Genomic DNA, 17,335 nt, shown 5'->3' on the forward strand with positions numbered 1-17,335 from the left:
TCACAATGCTCGATGACCCTTGTCATCACAATGCTCCATGCCGTTGTCATCAGAATGCTCCTTGGCCCCTCTAATCACAATGCTCCAGGCTCTTTTTATCACAATGCTCCAGAATTCTTGTCATCATAATGTTCCATGGCCGTGTCATCACAATGCCCAATGACCCCTGTCATCACAATGCTCCATGGCCCCTGTCATCCCAGTGCTCCATGATATCTTTCTTCACAATTCTAGATGACCACTGTCATCACAATGCCCCACGACACCTGTCGTCATATTTCGCCATGGCCCATGTCATCGCAATGCTCCATGAACCGTGTCATCAAAATATTCCAGTACACTTTTCGTCACAAAGATCCTTGACCACATTCATCTGAATACTCCATGGCCAATGTATTCACAATTTTTCATGTCCCCTGAAATCAAATTGCTCCATGTTCCCTTTCTAACAATGCTCCATGACCACAGCCAACACAATGTCCCATGACGCCTGTCATCACAATGCTCCATGGCCCCTTTAATCACTATGCTCCATGATCCCTGTCTTCACAATATTCTAGAACAATTGTCATCACAATGCTCCATGACCCCTGTAATCACAATGCTCCATTCCCTTTTCATCACAGTGCTACAGAATTCTGGTCATCACAATATTCCATGACTGGGTCATCACAATGCTCTATGACCCCTGTCATCACAATGCTCCACAACACTTGTCATCACAATGCTCCATGACCACATTCATCACAATGCTTCAAGACCACTGTCATCACAATGCTCGATGTCCCTTGTCATCACAATGCTCCATGCCGTTGTCATCAGAATGCTCCTTGGCCCCTCTAATCACAATGGTCCATGCCCTTTTATCACAATGCTCCAGAATTCTTGTCATCATAATGTTCCATGGCCGTGTCATCACAATGCCCCATGACCCCTGTCATCACAATGCTCCATGGCCCCTGTCATCCCACTGCTCCATGATATCTTTCTTCACAATTCTAGATGACCACTGTCATCACAATGCCCCATGACACCTGTCTTCACATTTCGCCATGGCCCTTGTCATCGCAATGCTCCATGAACCGTGTCATCACAATATTCCAGGACACTTGTCGTCACAATGATCCTTGACCACATTCATCTGAATACTCCATGGCCTATGAATTCACAATTTTTCATGGCCCCTGAAATCAAATTGCTCCATGTTCCCTTTCTAAAAATGCTCCATGGCCACTGTCAACACATTGTCCCATGACGCCTGTCTTCACAATCCTCCATGGCCCCTTTCATCACTATGCTCCATGATCCCTGTCTTCACAATATTCTAGAACATTTGTCATCACAATGCTCCATGACCCCTGTAATCACAATTCTCCATTCCCTTTTCATCACAGTGCTACAGAATTCTGGTCATCACAATATTCCATAACCGTGTCATCACAATGCTCTATGACCCCTGTCATCACAATGCTCCACGACACTTGTCATCACAATGATTCATGACCACACTCATCTGAATGCTCCATGGCCTATGTATTCACAATTTCTCATGGCCCCTGAAATCAAATTGCTCCATGTTCCCTTTCTAACAATGCTCCATGACCACTGTCAACATATTGTCCCATGACGCCTGTCATCACAATGCTCCATGGCCCTTTCATCACCATGCTCCATGATCCCTGTCTTCACAATGTTCTAGAACAATTGTCATCACAATGCTCCATGACCCCTCTAATCACAATGCTCCATTCCCTTTTCATCACAGTGCTACAGAATTTTGGTCATCACAAAATTCCATAACCGTGTCATCACAGTGCTCTATGACCCCTGTCATCACAATGCTCCACGACACTTGTCATCACAATGATCCATGACCACATTCATCACAATGCTTCATGACCACTGTCATCACAATGCTCGATGACCCTTGTCATCACAATGCTTCATGCCGTTGTCATCAAAATGCTCCTTGGCCCCTCTAATCACAATGGTCCATGCCCTTTTTATCACAATGCTCCAGACTTCTTGTCATCATAATGTTCCATGGCCGTGTCATCACAATGCCCCATGACCCCTGTCATCACAATGCTCCATGGCCCCTGTCATCCCAGTGCTCCATGATATCTTTCTTCACAATTCTACATGACCACTGTCATCACAATGCCCCATGACACCTGTCTTCACATTTCGCCATGGCCCTTGTCTTCGCAATGCTCCATGAACCGTGTCATCACAATATTCCAGGACACTTTTCATCACAATGATCCTTGACCACATCCATCTGAATACTCCATGGCCTATGTATTCAAAATTTTTCATGGCCCCTGAAATCAAATTGCTCCATGTACACTTTCTAACAATGCTCCATGACCACTGTCAACACAATGTGCCATGACGCCTGTCATCACAATGCCCCATGGCCCCTTTAATCACTATGCTCCATGAACCCTGTCTTCAAAATGTTCTAGAACAATTGTCATCACAATGCTCCATGACCCCTGTAATCACAATGCTCCATTCCCTTTTCATCACAGTGCTACAGAATTCTGGTCATCACAATATTCTATAACTGTGTCATCACAATGCTCTATGACCCCTGTCATCACAATGCTCCACGACACTTGTCATCACAATGATCCATGACCACATTCATCACAATGCTACATGACCACTGTCATCACAATGCTCGATAACCCTTGTCATCACAATGCTCCATGCCATTGTCATCAGAATGCTCCTTGGCCCCTCTAATCACAATGGTCCATGCCCTTTTTATCACAATGCTCCAGAATTCTTGTCATCATAATGTTCCATGGCCGTGTCATCACAATGCCCCATGACCCCTGTCCTCACAATGCTCCATGGCCCCTGTCATCCCAGTGCTCCATGATATCTTTCTTCACAATTCTAGATGACCACTGTCATCACAATGTCCCATGACACCTTTCTTCACATTTCACGATGGCCCTTTTCATCGCAATGCTCCATGAACCGTGTCATCACAATATTCCAGGACACATTTCGTCCCAATGATCCATGACCACATTCATCTGAATACTCCATGGTCTATGTATTCACAATTTTTCATGGCCCCTGAAATCAAAATGCTCCATGTTCCCTTTCTAACAATGCTCCATGACCACTGTCAACACAATGTCCCATGACGCCTGTCATCACAATGCTCCATGGCCCCTTTCATCACTATGCTCCATGATCCCTGTCATCACAATGTTCTAGAACAATTGTCATCACAATGCTCCATGACCCCTGTAATCACAATGCTCCATTGCCTTTTCATCACAGTGCTACAGAATTCTGGTCATCACAATATTCCATAACCGTGCAATCACAATGCTCTATGACCCCTGTCATCACAATGCTCCACGACACTTTTCATCACAATGATCCATGACCACATTCATCACAATGCTTCATGACCACTGTCATCACAATGCTCGATGACCCTTGTCATCACAATGCTCCATGCCGTTGTCATCAGAATGCTCCTTGGCCCCTCTAATCACAATGCTCCATGCTCTTTTTATCACAATGCTCCAGAATTCTTGTCATCATAATGTTCCATGGCCGTGTCATCACAATGCCCAATGACCCCTGTCATCACAATGCTCCATGGCCCCTGTCATCCCAGTGCTCCATGATATCTTTCTTCACAATTCTAGATGACCAATGTCATCACAATGCCCCACGACACCTGTCTTCATCTTTCACCATGGCCCATGTCATCGCAATGCTCCATGAACCGTGTCATCACAATATTCCAGTACACTTTTCGTCACAAAGATCCTTGACCACATTCATCTGAATACTCCATGGCCTATGTATTCACAATTTTTCATGGCCCCTGAAATCAAATTGCTCCATGTTCCCTTTCTAACAATGCTCCATGACCACAGCCAACAAAATGTCCCATGACGCCTGTCATCACAATGCTCCATGGCCCCTTTAATCACTATGCTCCATGATCCCTGTCTTCACAATATTCTAGAACAATTGTCATCACAATGCTCCATGACCCCTGTAATCACAATGCTCCATTCCCTTTTCATCACAGTGCTACAGAATTCTGGTCATCACAATATTCCATGACTGTGTCATCACAATGCTCTATGACCCCTGTCATCACAATGCTCCACGACACTTGTCATCACAATGATCCATGACCACATTCATCACAATGCTTCATGACCACTGTCATCACAATGCTCGATGTCCCTTGTCATCACAATGCTCCATGCCGTTGTGATCAGAATGCTCCTTGGTCCCTCGAATCACAATGGTCTATGCCCTTTTTATCACAATGCTCCAGAATTCTTGTCATCATTATGTTCCATGGCCGTGTCATCACAATGCCCCATGACCCTGTCATCACAATGATCCATGGCCCCTGTCATCCCAGTTCTCCATGATATCTTTCTTCACAATTCTAGATGACCACTGTCATCACAATGCCCCAAGACACCTGTCTTCACATTTCGCCATGGCTCTTGTCATCGCAATGCTCCATGAAACGTGTCATCACAATATTCCAGGACACTTTTCGTCACAATGATCCTTGACCACTTTCATCTGAATACTCCATTGTCTATGTATTCACAATTTTTCATGGCCCCTGAAATCAAATTGCTCCATGTTCCCTTTCTAACAATGCTCCATGACCACTGTCAACACATTGTCCCATGACGCCTGTCTTCACAATCCTCCATGGCCCCTTTCATCACTGTGCTCCATGATCCCTGTCTTCACAATATTCTAGAACATTTGTCATCACAATGCTCCATGACCCCTGTAATCACAATTCTCCATTCCATTTTCATCACAGTGCTACAGAATTCTGGTCATCACAATATTCCATAACCGTGTCATCACAATGCTCTATGACCCCTGTCATCACAATGCTCCACGACACTTGTCATCACAATGATTCATGACCACATTCATCTGAATACTCCATGGCCTATGTATTCACAATTTCTCATGGCCCCTGAAATCAAATTGCTCCATGTTCCCTTTCTAACAATGCTCCATGTCCACTGTCAACACAATGTCCCATGACGCCTGTCAACACAATGCTCCATTGCCGCTTTCATCACTATGCTCCATGATCCCTGTCATCACAATGTTCTAGAACAATTGTCATCACAATGCTCCATGACCACTGTAATCACAATGCTCCATGCCCTTTTCATCACTGTGCTACAGAATTCTGGTCATCACAATATTCCATAACCGTGTCATCACAATGCTCTATGACCCCTGTCATCACAATGCTCCACGACACTTGTCATCACAATGATGCATGACCACATTCATCACAATGCTTCATGACCACTGTCATCACAATGCTCGATGAACCTTGTCATCACAATGCTCCATGCCGTTGTCATCAGAATGCTCCTTGGCCCCTCTACTCACAATGGTCCATGACCTTTTTATCACAATGCTCCAGAATTCTTGTCATAATAATGTTCCATGCCCGTGTCATCACAATGCCCCATGACCCCTGTCATCACAATGCTCCATGGCCCCTGTCATCCCAGTGCTCCATGATATCTTTCTTCACAATTCTAGATGACCACTGTCATCACAATGCCGCATGACACCTGTTTTCACCTTTCGCCATGGCCCTTGTCATCGCAATGCTCCATGAACCGTGTCATCACAATATTCCAGGACACTTTTCGTCACAATGATCCTTGACCACATTCATCTGAATACTCCATGGCCTATGTATTCGCAATTTTTCATGGCCCCTGAAATCAAATTGCTCCATGTTCCTTTTCTAACAATGCTCCATGACCACTGTCAACACAATGTCCCGTGACGAATGTCATCACAATGCTCCATGGCCCTTTTCATCACTATGCTCCATGATCCCTGTCATCACAATGTTCTAGAACAATTGTCAACACAATACTCCATGTCCCCTGTAATCACAATGCTCCATTCACTTTTCATCACAGTGCTACAGAATTCTGGTCATCACAATATTCCATAACCGTGTCATCACAATGCTCTATGACCCCTGTCATCACAATGTTCCACGACACTTGTCATCACAATGATCCATGACCACATTCATCACAATGCTTCATGACCACTGTCATCACAATGCTCGATGACCCTGGTCATCAAAATACTCCATGCCGTTGTCATCAGAATGCTCCTTGGCCCCTCTAATCACAATGGTCCATGCCATTTTTATCACAATGCTCCAGAATTCTTGTCATCATAATGTTCCATGGCCGTGTCATCACAATGCCCCATGACCCCTGTCATCACAATTCTCCATGTCCCCTGTCATCCCAGTGCTCCATGATATCTTTCTTCACAATTCTAGATGACCACTGTCATCACAATGCCGCATGACACCTGTCTTCACCTTTCGCAATGGCCCTTGTCATCGCAATGCACCATGAACCGTGTCATCACAATATTCCAGGACACTTCTCGTCACAATGATCCTTGACCAAATTCATCTGAATTCTCCATGGCCTATGTATTCACAATTGTTCATGGCCCCTGAAATCAAAATGCTCCATGTTCCCTTTCTAACAATGCTCCATGACCACTGTCAACACAATGTCTCATGACGCCTGTCATCACAATGCTCCATGGCCCCTTTCATCACTATGCTCCATGATCCCTGTCATCACAATGTTCTAGAACATTTGTCATCACAATGCTCCATGACCCCTGTAATCACAATGCTCCATTCCCTTTTCATCACAGTGCTACAGAATTCTGGTAATCACAATATTCCATAACCATGTCATCACAATGGTCTATGACCCCTGTCATCACAATGCTCCACGACACTTGTCATCACAATGATGCATGACAACATTCCTCACAATGCTTCATGACCACTGTCATCACAATGCTCGATGAACCTTGTCATCACAATGCTCCATGCCGTTGTCATCAGAATGCTCCTTGGCCCCTCTACTCACAATGGTCCATGACCTTTTTATCACAATGCTCCAGAATTCTTGTCATAATAATGTTCCATGCCCGTGTCATCACAATGCCCCATGACCCCTGTCATCACAATGCTCCATGGCCCCTGTCATCCCAGTGCTCCATGATATCTTTCTTCACAATTCTAGATGACCACTGTCATCACAATGCCGCATGACACCTGTTTTCACCTTTCGCCATGGCCCTTGTCATCGCAATGCTCCATGAACCGTGTCATCACAATATTCCAGGACACTTTTCGTCACAATGATCCTTGACCACATTCATCTGAATACTCCATGGCCTATGTATTCGCAATTTTTCATGGCCCCTGAAATCAAATTGCTCCATGTTCCTTTTCTAACAATGCTCCATGACCACTGTCAACACAATGTCCCGTGACGCCTGTCATCACAATGCTCCATGGCCCCTTTCATCACTATGCTCCATGATCCCTGTCATCACAATGTTCTAGAACAATTGTCAACACAATGCTCCATGTCCCCTGTAATCACAATGCTCCATTCACATTTCATCACAGTGCTACAGAATTCTGGTCATCACAATATTCCATAACCGTGTCATCACAATGCTCTATGACCCCTGTCATCACAATGTTCCACGACACATGTCATCACAATGATCCATGACCACATTCATCACAATGCTTCATGACCACTGTCATCACAATGCTCGATGACCCTTGTCATCAAAATACTCCATGCCGTTGTCATCAGAATGCTCCTTGACCCCTCTAATCACAATGGTCCATGCCATTTTTATCACAATGCTCCAGAATTCTTGTCATCATAATGTTCCATGGCCGTGTCATCACAATGCCCCATGACCCCTGTCATCACAATTCTCCATGTCCCCTGTCATCCCTGTGCTCCATGATATCTTTCTTCACAATTCTAGATGACCACTGTCATCACAATGCCGCATGACACCTGTCTTCACCTTTCGCAATGGCCCTTGTCATCGCAATGCTCCATGAACCGTGTCATCACAATATTCCAGGACAATTCTCGTCACAATGATCCTTGACCAAATTCATCTGAATACTCCATGGCCTATGTATTCACAATTGTTCATGGCCCCTGAAATCATATTGCTCCATGTTCCCTTTCTAACAATGCTCCATGACCACTGTCAACACAATGTCCCATGACGCCTGTCATCACAATGCTCCATGGCCCCTTTCATCACTATGGTCCATGATCCCTGTCATCACAACGTTCTAGAACAATTGTCAACACAATGCTCCATGACCCCTGTAATCACAATGTTCCATTCCCTTTTCATCACAGTGCTACAGAATTCTGGTCATCACAATATTCCATAACCGTGTCATCACAATGCTCTATGACCCCTGTGATCACAATGCTCCACGACACTTGTCATCACAATGATCCATGACCACATTCATCACAATGCTTCATGACGACTATCATCACAAAGCTCGATGACCCTTGTCATCACAATGCTCCATGCCGTTGTCATCAGAATGCTCCTTGGTCCCTCTAATCACAATTGTCCATGCCCTTTTTATCACAATGCTCCAGAATACTTGTCATCATAATGTTCCAAGGCCGTGTCATCACAATGCCCCATGATCCCTGTCATCGCAATGTTTCATGGCCCCTGTCTTCCCAGTGCTCCAGGATATCTTTCTTCACAATTCTAGATGGCCACTGTCATCACAATGCCCCATGACACCTGTCTTCACATTTCGCCATGACCCTTGTCATCGCAATGCTCCATGAACCGTGTCATCACAATATTCCAGGACACTTTTCGTCACAATGATCCTTGACCACATTCATCTGAATACTCTATGGCGTATGTATTCACAATTTTTCATGGCCCCTGTAATCAAATTGCTCCATGTTCCCTTTCTAACAATGCTCCATGTCCACTGTCAACACAATGTCCCATGACGCCTGTCAACACAATGCTCCATTGCCGCTTTCATCACTATGCTCCATGATCCCTGTCATCACAATGTTCTAGAACAATTGTCATCACAATGCTCCATGACCACTGTAATCACAATGCTCCATGCCCTTTTCATCACTGTGCTACAGAAGTCTGGTCATCACAATATTCCATAACCGTGTCATCACAATGCTCTATGACCCCTGTCATCACAATGCTCCACGACACTTGTCATCACAATGATGCATGACCACATTCATCACAATGCTTCATGACCACTGTCATCACAATGCTCCATGCCGTTATCATCAGAATGCTCCTTGGCCCCTCTAATCACAATGGTCCATGACCTTTTTATCACACTGCTCCAGAATTCTTGTCATAATAATGTTCCCTGGCCGTGTCATCACAATGCCCCATGACCCCTGTCATCACAATGCTCCATGGCCCCTGTCATTCCAGTGCTCCATGATATCTTTCTTCACAATTCTAGATGACCAGTGTCATCACAATGCCGAATGACATCTGTCTTCACATTTCGCCATGGCACTTGTCCTCGCAATGCTCCATGAACCGTGTCATCACAATATTCCAGGACACATTTCGTCCCAATGATCCTTGACCACATTCATCTGAATATTCCATGGCCTATGTATTTACAATTTTTCATGGCCCCTGAAATCAAAATGCTCCATGTTCCCTTTCTAACAATGCTCCATGAACACTGTCAACACAATGTCCCATGACACCTGTCATCACAATGCTCCATGGCCACTTTCATCACTATGCTTCATGATCCCTGTCATCACAATGTTCTAGAACATTTGTCATCAAAATGCTCCATGACCCCTGTAATCACAATGCTCCATTCCCTTTTCATCACAGTGCTACAGAATTCTGGTCATCACAATATTCAATAACCGTGTCATCACAATGCTCTATGACCCCTGTCATCACAATGCTCCACGACACTTGTCATCACAATGATCCATGACCACATTCATCACAATGCTTCATGACCACTGTCATCACAATGCTCGATGAACCTTGTCATCACAATGCTCCATGCCGTTGTCATCAGAATTCTTCTTGGCCTCTCTACTCACAATGGTCCATGACCTTTTTATCACAATGCTCCAGAATTCTTGTCATAATAATGTTCCATACCCGTGTCATCACAATGCCCCATGACGCCTGTCATCACAATGCTCCATGGCTCCTGTCATCCCAGTGCTCCATGATATCTTTCTTCACAATTCTAGATGACCACTGTCATCACAATGCCGCATGACACCTGTTTTCACCTTTCGCCATGGCCCTTGTCATCGCAATGCTCCATGAACCGTGTCATCACAATATTCCAGGACACGTTTCGTCACAATGATCCTTGACCACATTCATCTGAATACTCCATGGCCTATGTATTCACAATTTTTCATGGCCCCTGAAATCAAATTGCTCCATGTTCCCTTTCTAACAAAGCTCCATGACCACTGTCAACAAAATGTGCCATGACGCCTGTCATCACAATGCTCCATGGCCCCTTTAATCACTATGCTCCATGATCCCTGTCTTCAAAATGTTCTAGAACAATTGTCATCACAATGCTCCATGACCCCTGTAATCACAATGCTCCATTGCCTTTTCATCACAGTGCTACAGAATTCTGGTCATCACAATATTCCATAACCGTGTCATCACAATGCTCTATGACCCCTGTCATCACAATGCTCCACGACACTTTTCATCACAATGATCCATGACCACATTCATCACAATGCTTCATGACCACTGTCATCACAATGCTCGATGACCCTTGTCATCACAATGCTCCATGCCGTTGTCATCACAATGCTCCTTGGCCCCTCTAATCACAATGCTCCATGCTCTTTTTATCACAATGCTCCAGAATTCTTGTCATCATAATGTTCCATGGCCGTGTCATCACAATGCCCAATGACCCCTGTCATCACAATGCTCCATGGCCCCTGTCATCCCAGTGCTCCATGATATCTTTCTTCACAATTCTAGATGACCACTGTCATCACAATGCCCCACGACACCTGTCTTCATATTTCGCCATGGCCCATGTCATCGCAATGCTCCATGAACCGTGTCATCACAATATTCCAGTACACATTTCGTCACAAAGATCCTTGACAACATTCATCTGAATACTCCATGGCCTATGTATTCACAATTTTTCATGTCCCCTGAAATCAAATTGCTCCATGTTCCCTTTCTAACAATGCTCCATGACCACAGCCAACAAAATGTCCCATGACGCCTGTCATCACAATGCTCCATGGCCCCTTTAATCACTATGCTCCATGATCCCTGTCTTCACAATATTCTAGAACAATTGTCATCACAATGCTCCATGACCCCTGTAATCACAATGCTCCATTCCCTTTTCATCACAGTGCTACAGAATTCTGGTCATCACAATATTCCATGACTGGGTCATCACAATGCTCTATGACCCCTGTCATCACAATGCTCCACGACACTTGTCATCACAATGATCCATGACCACATTCATCACAATGCTTCATGACCACTGTCATCACAATGCTCGATGTCCCTTGTCATCACAATGCACCATGCCGTTGTCATCAGAATGCTCCTTGGTCCCTCGAATCACAATGGTCTATGCCCTTTTTATCACAATGCTCCAGAATTCTTGTCATCATTATGTTCCATGGCCGTGTCATCACAATGCCCCATGACCCTGTCATCACAATGCTCCATGGCCCCTGTCATCCCAGTTCTCCATGATATCTTTCTTCACAATTCTAGATGACCACTGTCATCACAATGCCCCAAGACACGTGTCTTCACATTTCGCCATGGTTCTTGTCATCGCAATGCTCCATGAAACGTGTCATCACAATATTCCAGGACACTTTTCGTCACAATGATCCTTGACCACTTTCATCTGAATACTCCATGGTCTATGTATTCACAATTTTTCATGGCCCCTGAAATCAAATTGCTCCATGTTCCCTTTCTAACAATGCTCCATGACCACTGCCAACACAATGTCCCATGACGCCTTTCAACACAATGCTCCATGGCCCGTTTAATCACTATGCTCGATGATCCCTGTCTTCACAATGTTCTAGAACAATTGTCATCACAATGATCCATGAGCCCTGTAATCACAATGCTCCATTCCCTTTTCATCACAGTGCTACAGAATTCTGGTCATCACAATATTCCATAACCGTGTCATCAAAATGCTCTATGACCCCTGTCATCACAATGCTCCACGACACTTATCATCACAATGATCCATAACCGCATTCATCAAAATGCTTCCTGACCACTGTCATCACAATGCTCGATGACCCTTGTCATCACAATGCTCCATGCCGTTGTCATCAGAATGCTCCTTGGCCCCTCTAATCACAATGGTCCATGCTCTTTTTATCACAATGCTCCAGAATTCTTGTCATCATAATGTTCCATGGCCGTGTCATCACAATGCCCCATGACCCTTGTCATCACAATGCTCCATGGCCACTGTCATCGCAGTGCTCCATGATATCTTTCTTCACAATTTTAAATGACCACTGTCATCACAATGCCCCAAGACACCTGTCTTCACATTTCGCAATGGCCCTTGTCATCGCAATGCTCCATGAACCGTGTCATCACAATATTCCAGGACACTTTTCGTCACAATGATCCTTGACCACTTTCATCTGAATACTCCATGGCCTATGTATTCACAATTTTTCATGGCCCCTGAAATCAAATTGCTCCATATTCCCTTTCTAACAATGCTCCATGACCACTGTCAACACATTGTCCCATGACGCCTGTCTTCACAATCCTCCATGGCCCCTTTCATCACAATGCTCCATGATCCCTGTCTTCACAATATTCTAGAACATTTGTCATCACAATGCTCCATGACCCCTGTAATCACAATGCTCCATTCCCTTTTCATCACAGTGCTACAGAATTCTGGTCATCACAATATTCCATAACCGTGTCATCACAATGCTCTATGACCCCTGTCATCCCAATGCTCCACGACACTTGTCATCACAATGATCCATAACCACATTCATCACAATGCTTCATGACCACAATCATCACAATGCTCGATGACCCTTGTCATCACAATGCTCCATGCCGTTGTCATCAGAATGCTCCTTGGCCCCTCTAATCACAATGGTCCATGCCCTTTTATCACAATGCTCCAGACTTCTTGTCATCATAATGTTCCATGGCCGTGTCATCACAATGCCCCATGACCCCTGTCATCACAATGCTCCATGGCCCCTGTCATCCCACTGCCCCATGATATCTTTCTTCACAATTCTAGATGACCACTGTCATCACAAAGCCCCATGACACCTGTCTTCACATTTCGCCATGGCCCTTGTCATCGCAATGCTCCATGAACCGTGTCATCACAATATTCCAGAACACTTGTCGTCACAATGATCCTTGACCACATTCATCTGAATACTCCATGGCCTATGAATTCACAATTTTTCATGGCCCCTGAAATCAAATTGCTCCATGTTCCCTTTCTAAAAATGCTCCATGGCCACTGTCAACACATTGTCCCATGACGCCTGTCTTCACAATCCTCCATGGCCCCTTTCATCACTATGCTCCATGATCCCTGTCTTCACAATATTCTAGAACATTTGTCATCACAATGCTCCATGACCCCTGTAATCACAATTCTCCATTCCCTTTTCATCACAGTGCTACAGAATTCTGGTCATCACAATATTCCATAACCGTGTCATCACAATGCTCTATGACCCTTGTCATCACAATGCTCCACGACACTTGTCATCACAATGATTCATGACCACATTCATCTGAATGCTCCATGGCCTATGTATTCACAATTTCTCATGGCCCCTGAAATCAAATTGCTCCATGTTCCCTTTCTAACAATGCTCCATGACCACTGTCAACACAATGTGCCATGACGCCTGTCATCACAATGCCCCATGGCCCCTTTAATCACTATGCTCCATGAACCCTGTCTTCAAAATGTTCTAGAACAATTGTCATCACAATGCTCCATTACCCCTGTAATCACAATGCTCCATTCCCTTTTCATCACAGTGCTACAGAATTCTGGTCATCACAATATTCTATAACTGTGTCATCACAATGCTCTATGACCCCTGTCATCACAATGCTCCACGACACTTGTCATCACAATGATCCATGACCACATTCATCACAATGCTCCATGCCATTGTCATCAGAATGCTCCTTGGCCCCTCTAATCACAATGGTCCATGCCCTTTTTATCACAATGCTCCAGAATTCTTGTCATCATAATGTTCCATGGCCGTGTCATCACAATGCCCCATGACCCCTGTCCTCACAATGCTCCATGGCCCCTGTCATCCCAGTGCTCCATGATATCTTTCTTCACAATTCTAGATGACCACTGTCATCACAATGTCCCATGACACCTTTCTTCACATTTCACGATGGCCCTTTTCATCGCAATGCTCCATGAACCGTGTCATCACAATATTCCAGGACACATTTCGTCCCAATGATCCATGACCACATTCATCTGAATACTCCATGGTCTATGTATTCACAATTTTTCATGGCCCCTGAAATCAAAATGCTCCATGTTCCCTTTCTAACAATGCTCCATGACCACTGTCAACACAATGTCCCATGACGCCTGTCATCACAATGCTCCATGGCCCCTTTCATCACTATGCTCCATGATCCCTGTCATCACAATGTTCTAGAACAATTGTCATCACAATGCTCCATGACCCCTGTAATCACAATGCTCCATTGCCTTTTCATCACAGTGCTACAGAATTCTGGTCATCACAATATTCCATAACCGTGTCATCACAATGCTCTATGACCCCTGTCATCACAATGCTCCACGACACTTTTCATCACAATGATCCATGACCACATTCATCACAATGCTTCATGACCACTGTCATCACAATGCTCGATGACCCTTGTCATCACAATGCTCCATGCCGTTGTCATCAGAATGCTCCTTGGCCCCTCTAATCACAATGCTCCATGCTCTTTTTATCACAATGCTCCAGAATTCTTGTCATCATAATGTTCCATGGCCGTGTCATCACAATGCCCAATGACCCCTGTCATCACAATGCTCCATGGCCCCTGTCATCCCAGTGCTCCATGATATCATTCTTCACAATTCTAGATGACCAATGTCATCACAATGCCCCACGACACCTGTCTTCATGTTTCACCATGGCCCATGTCATCGCAATGCTCCATGAACCGTGTCATCACAATATTCCAGTACACTTTTCGTCACAAAGATCCTTGACCACATTCATCTGAATACTCCATGGCCTATGTATTCACAATTTTTCATGGCCCCTGAAATCAAATTGCTCCATGTTCCCTTTCTAACAATGCTCCATGACCACAGCCAACACAATGTCCCATGACGCCTGTCATCACAATGCTCCATGGCCCCTTTAATCACTATGCTCCATGATCCCTGTCTTCACAATATTCTAGAACAATTGTCATCACAATGCTCCATGACCCCTGTAATCACAATGCTCCATTCCCTTTTCATCACAGTGCTACAGAATTCTGGTCATCACAATATTCCATGACTGTGTCATCACAATGCTCTATGACCCCTGTCATCACAATGCTCCACGACACTTGTCATCACAATGATCCATGACCACATTCATCACAATGCTTCATGACCACTGTCATCACAATGCTCGATGTCCCTTGTCATCACAATGCTCCATGCCGTTGTCATCAGAATGCTCCTTGGTCCCTCGAATCACAATGGTCTATGCCCTTTTTATCACAATGCTCCAGAATTCTTGTCATCATTATGTTCCATGGCCGTGTCATCACTATGCCCCATGACCCTGTCATCACAATGCTCCATGGCCCCTGTCATACCAGTTCTCCATGATATCTTTCTTCACAATTCTAGATGACCACTGTCATCACAATGCCCCAAGACACCTGTCTTCACATTTCGCCATGGCTCTTGTCATCGCAATGCTCCATGAAACGTGTCATCACAATATTCCAGGACACTTTTCGTCACAATGATCCTTGACCACTTTCATCTGAATACTCCATGGTCTATGTATTCACAATTTTTCATGGCCCCTGAAATCAAATTGCTCCATGTTCCCTTTCTAACAATGCAACCTGACCAATGTCAACACATTGTCCCATGACGCCTGTCTTCACAATCCTCCATGGCCCCTTTCATCACTATGCTCCATGATCCCTGTCTTCACAATATTCTAGAACATTTGTCATCACAATGCTCCATGACCCCTGTAATCACAATTCTCCATTCCCTTTTCATCACAGTGCTACAGAATTCTGGTCATCACAATATTCCATAACCGTGTCATCACAATGCTCTATGACCCCTGTCATCACAATGCTCCACGACACTTGTCATCACAATGATTCATGACCACATTCATCTGAATACTCCATGGCCTATGTATTCACAATTTCTCATGGCCCCTGAAATCAAATTGCTCCATGTTCCCTTTCTAACAATGCTCCATGACCACTGTCAACATATTGTCCCATGACGCCTGTCATCACAATGCTCCATGGCCCTTTCATCACCATGCTCCATGATCCCTGTCTTCACAATGTTCTAGAACAATTGTCATCACAATGCACCATGACCCCTCTAATCACAATGCTCCATTCCTTTTTCATCACAGTGCTACAGAATTTTGGTCATCACAAAATTCCATAACCGTGTCATCACAGTGCTCTATGACCCCTGTCATCACAATGCTCCACGACACTTGTCATCACAATGATCCATGACCACATTCATCACAATGCTTCATGACAACTGTCATCACAATGCTCGATGACCCTTGTCATCACAATGCTCCATGCCGTTGTCATCAAAATGCTCCTTGGCCCCTCTAATCACAATGGTCCATGCCCTTTTTATCACAATGCTCCAGACTTCTTGTCATCATAATGTTCCATGGCCGTGTCATCACAATGCCCCATGACCACTGTCATCACAATGCTCCATGGCCCCTGTCATCCCAGTGCTCCATGATATCTTTCTTCACAATTCTACATGACCACTGTCTTCACATTTCGCCATGGCCCTTGTCGTCGCAATGCTCCATGAACCGTGTCATCACAATATTCCAGGACACTTTTCATCACAATGATCCTTGACCACATTCATCTGAATACTCCATGGCCTATGTATTCAAAATTTTTCATGGCCCCTGAAATCAAATTGCTCCATGTTCCATTTCTAACAATGCTCCATGACCACTGTCAACACAATGTGCCATGACGCCTGTCATCACAATGCTCCATGGCCCCTTTAATCACTATGCTCCATGATCCCTGTCTTCAAAATGTTCTAGAACAATTGTCATCA

Source organism: Eschrichtius robustus, unplaced genomic scaffold (genome assembly GCF_028021215.1).
Source record: "Eschrichtius robustus isolate mEscRob2 unplaced genomic scaffold, mEscRob2.pri scaffold_26, whole genome shotgun sequence".
Lineage (NCBI taxonomy): Eukaryota > Metazoa > Chordata > Mammalia > Artiodactyla > Eschrichtiidae > Eschrichtius > Eschrichtius robustus.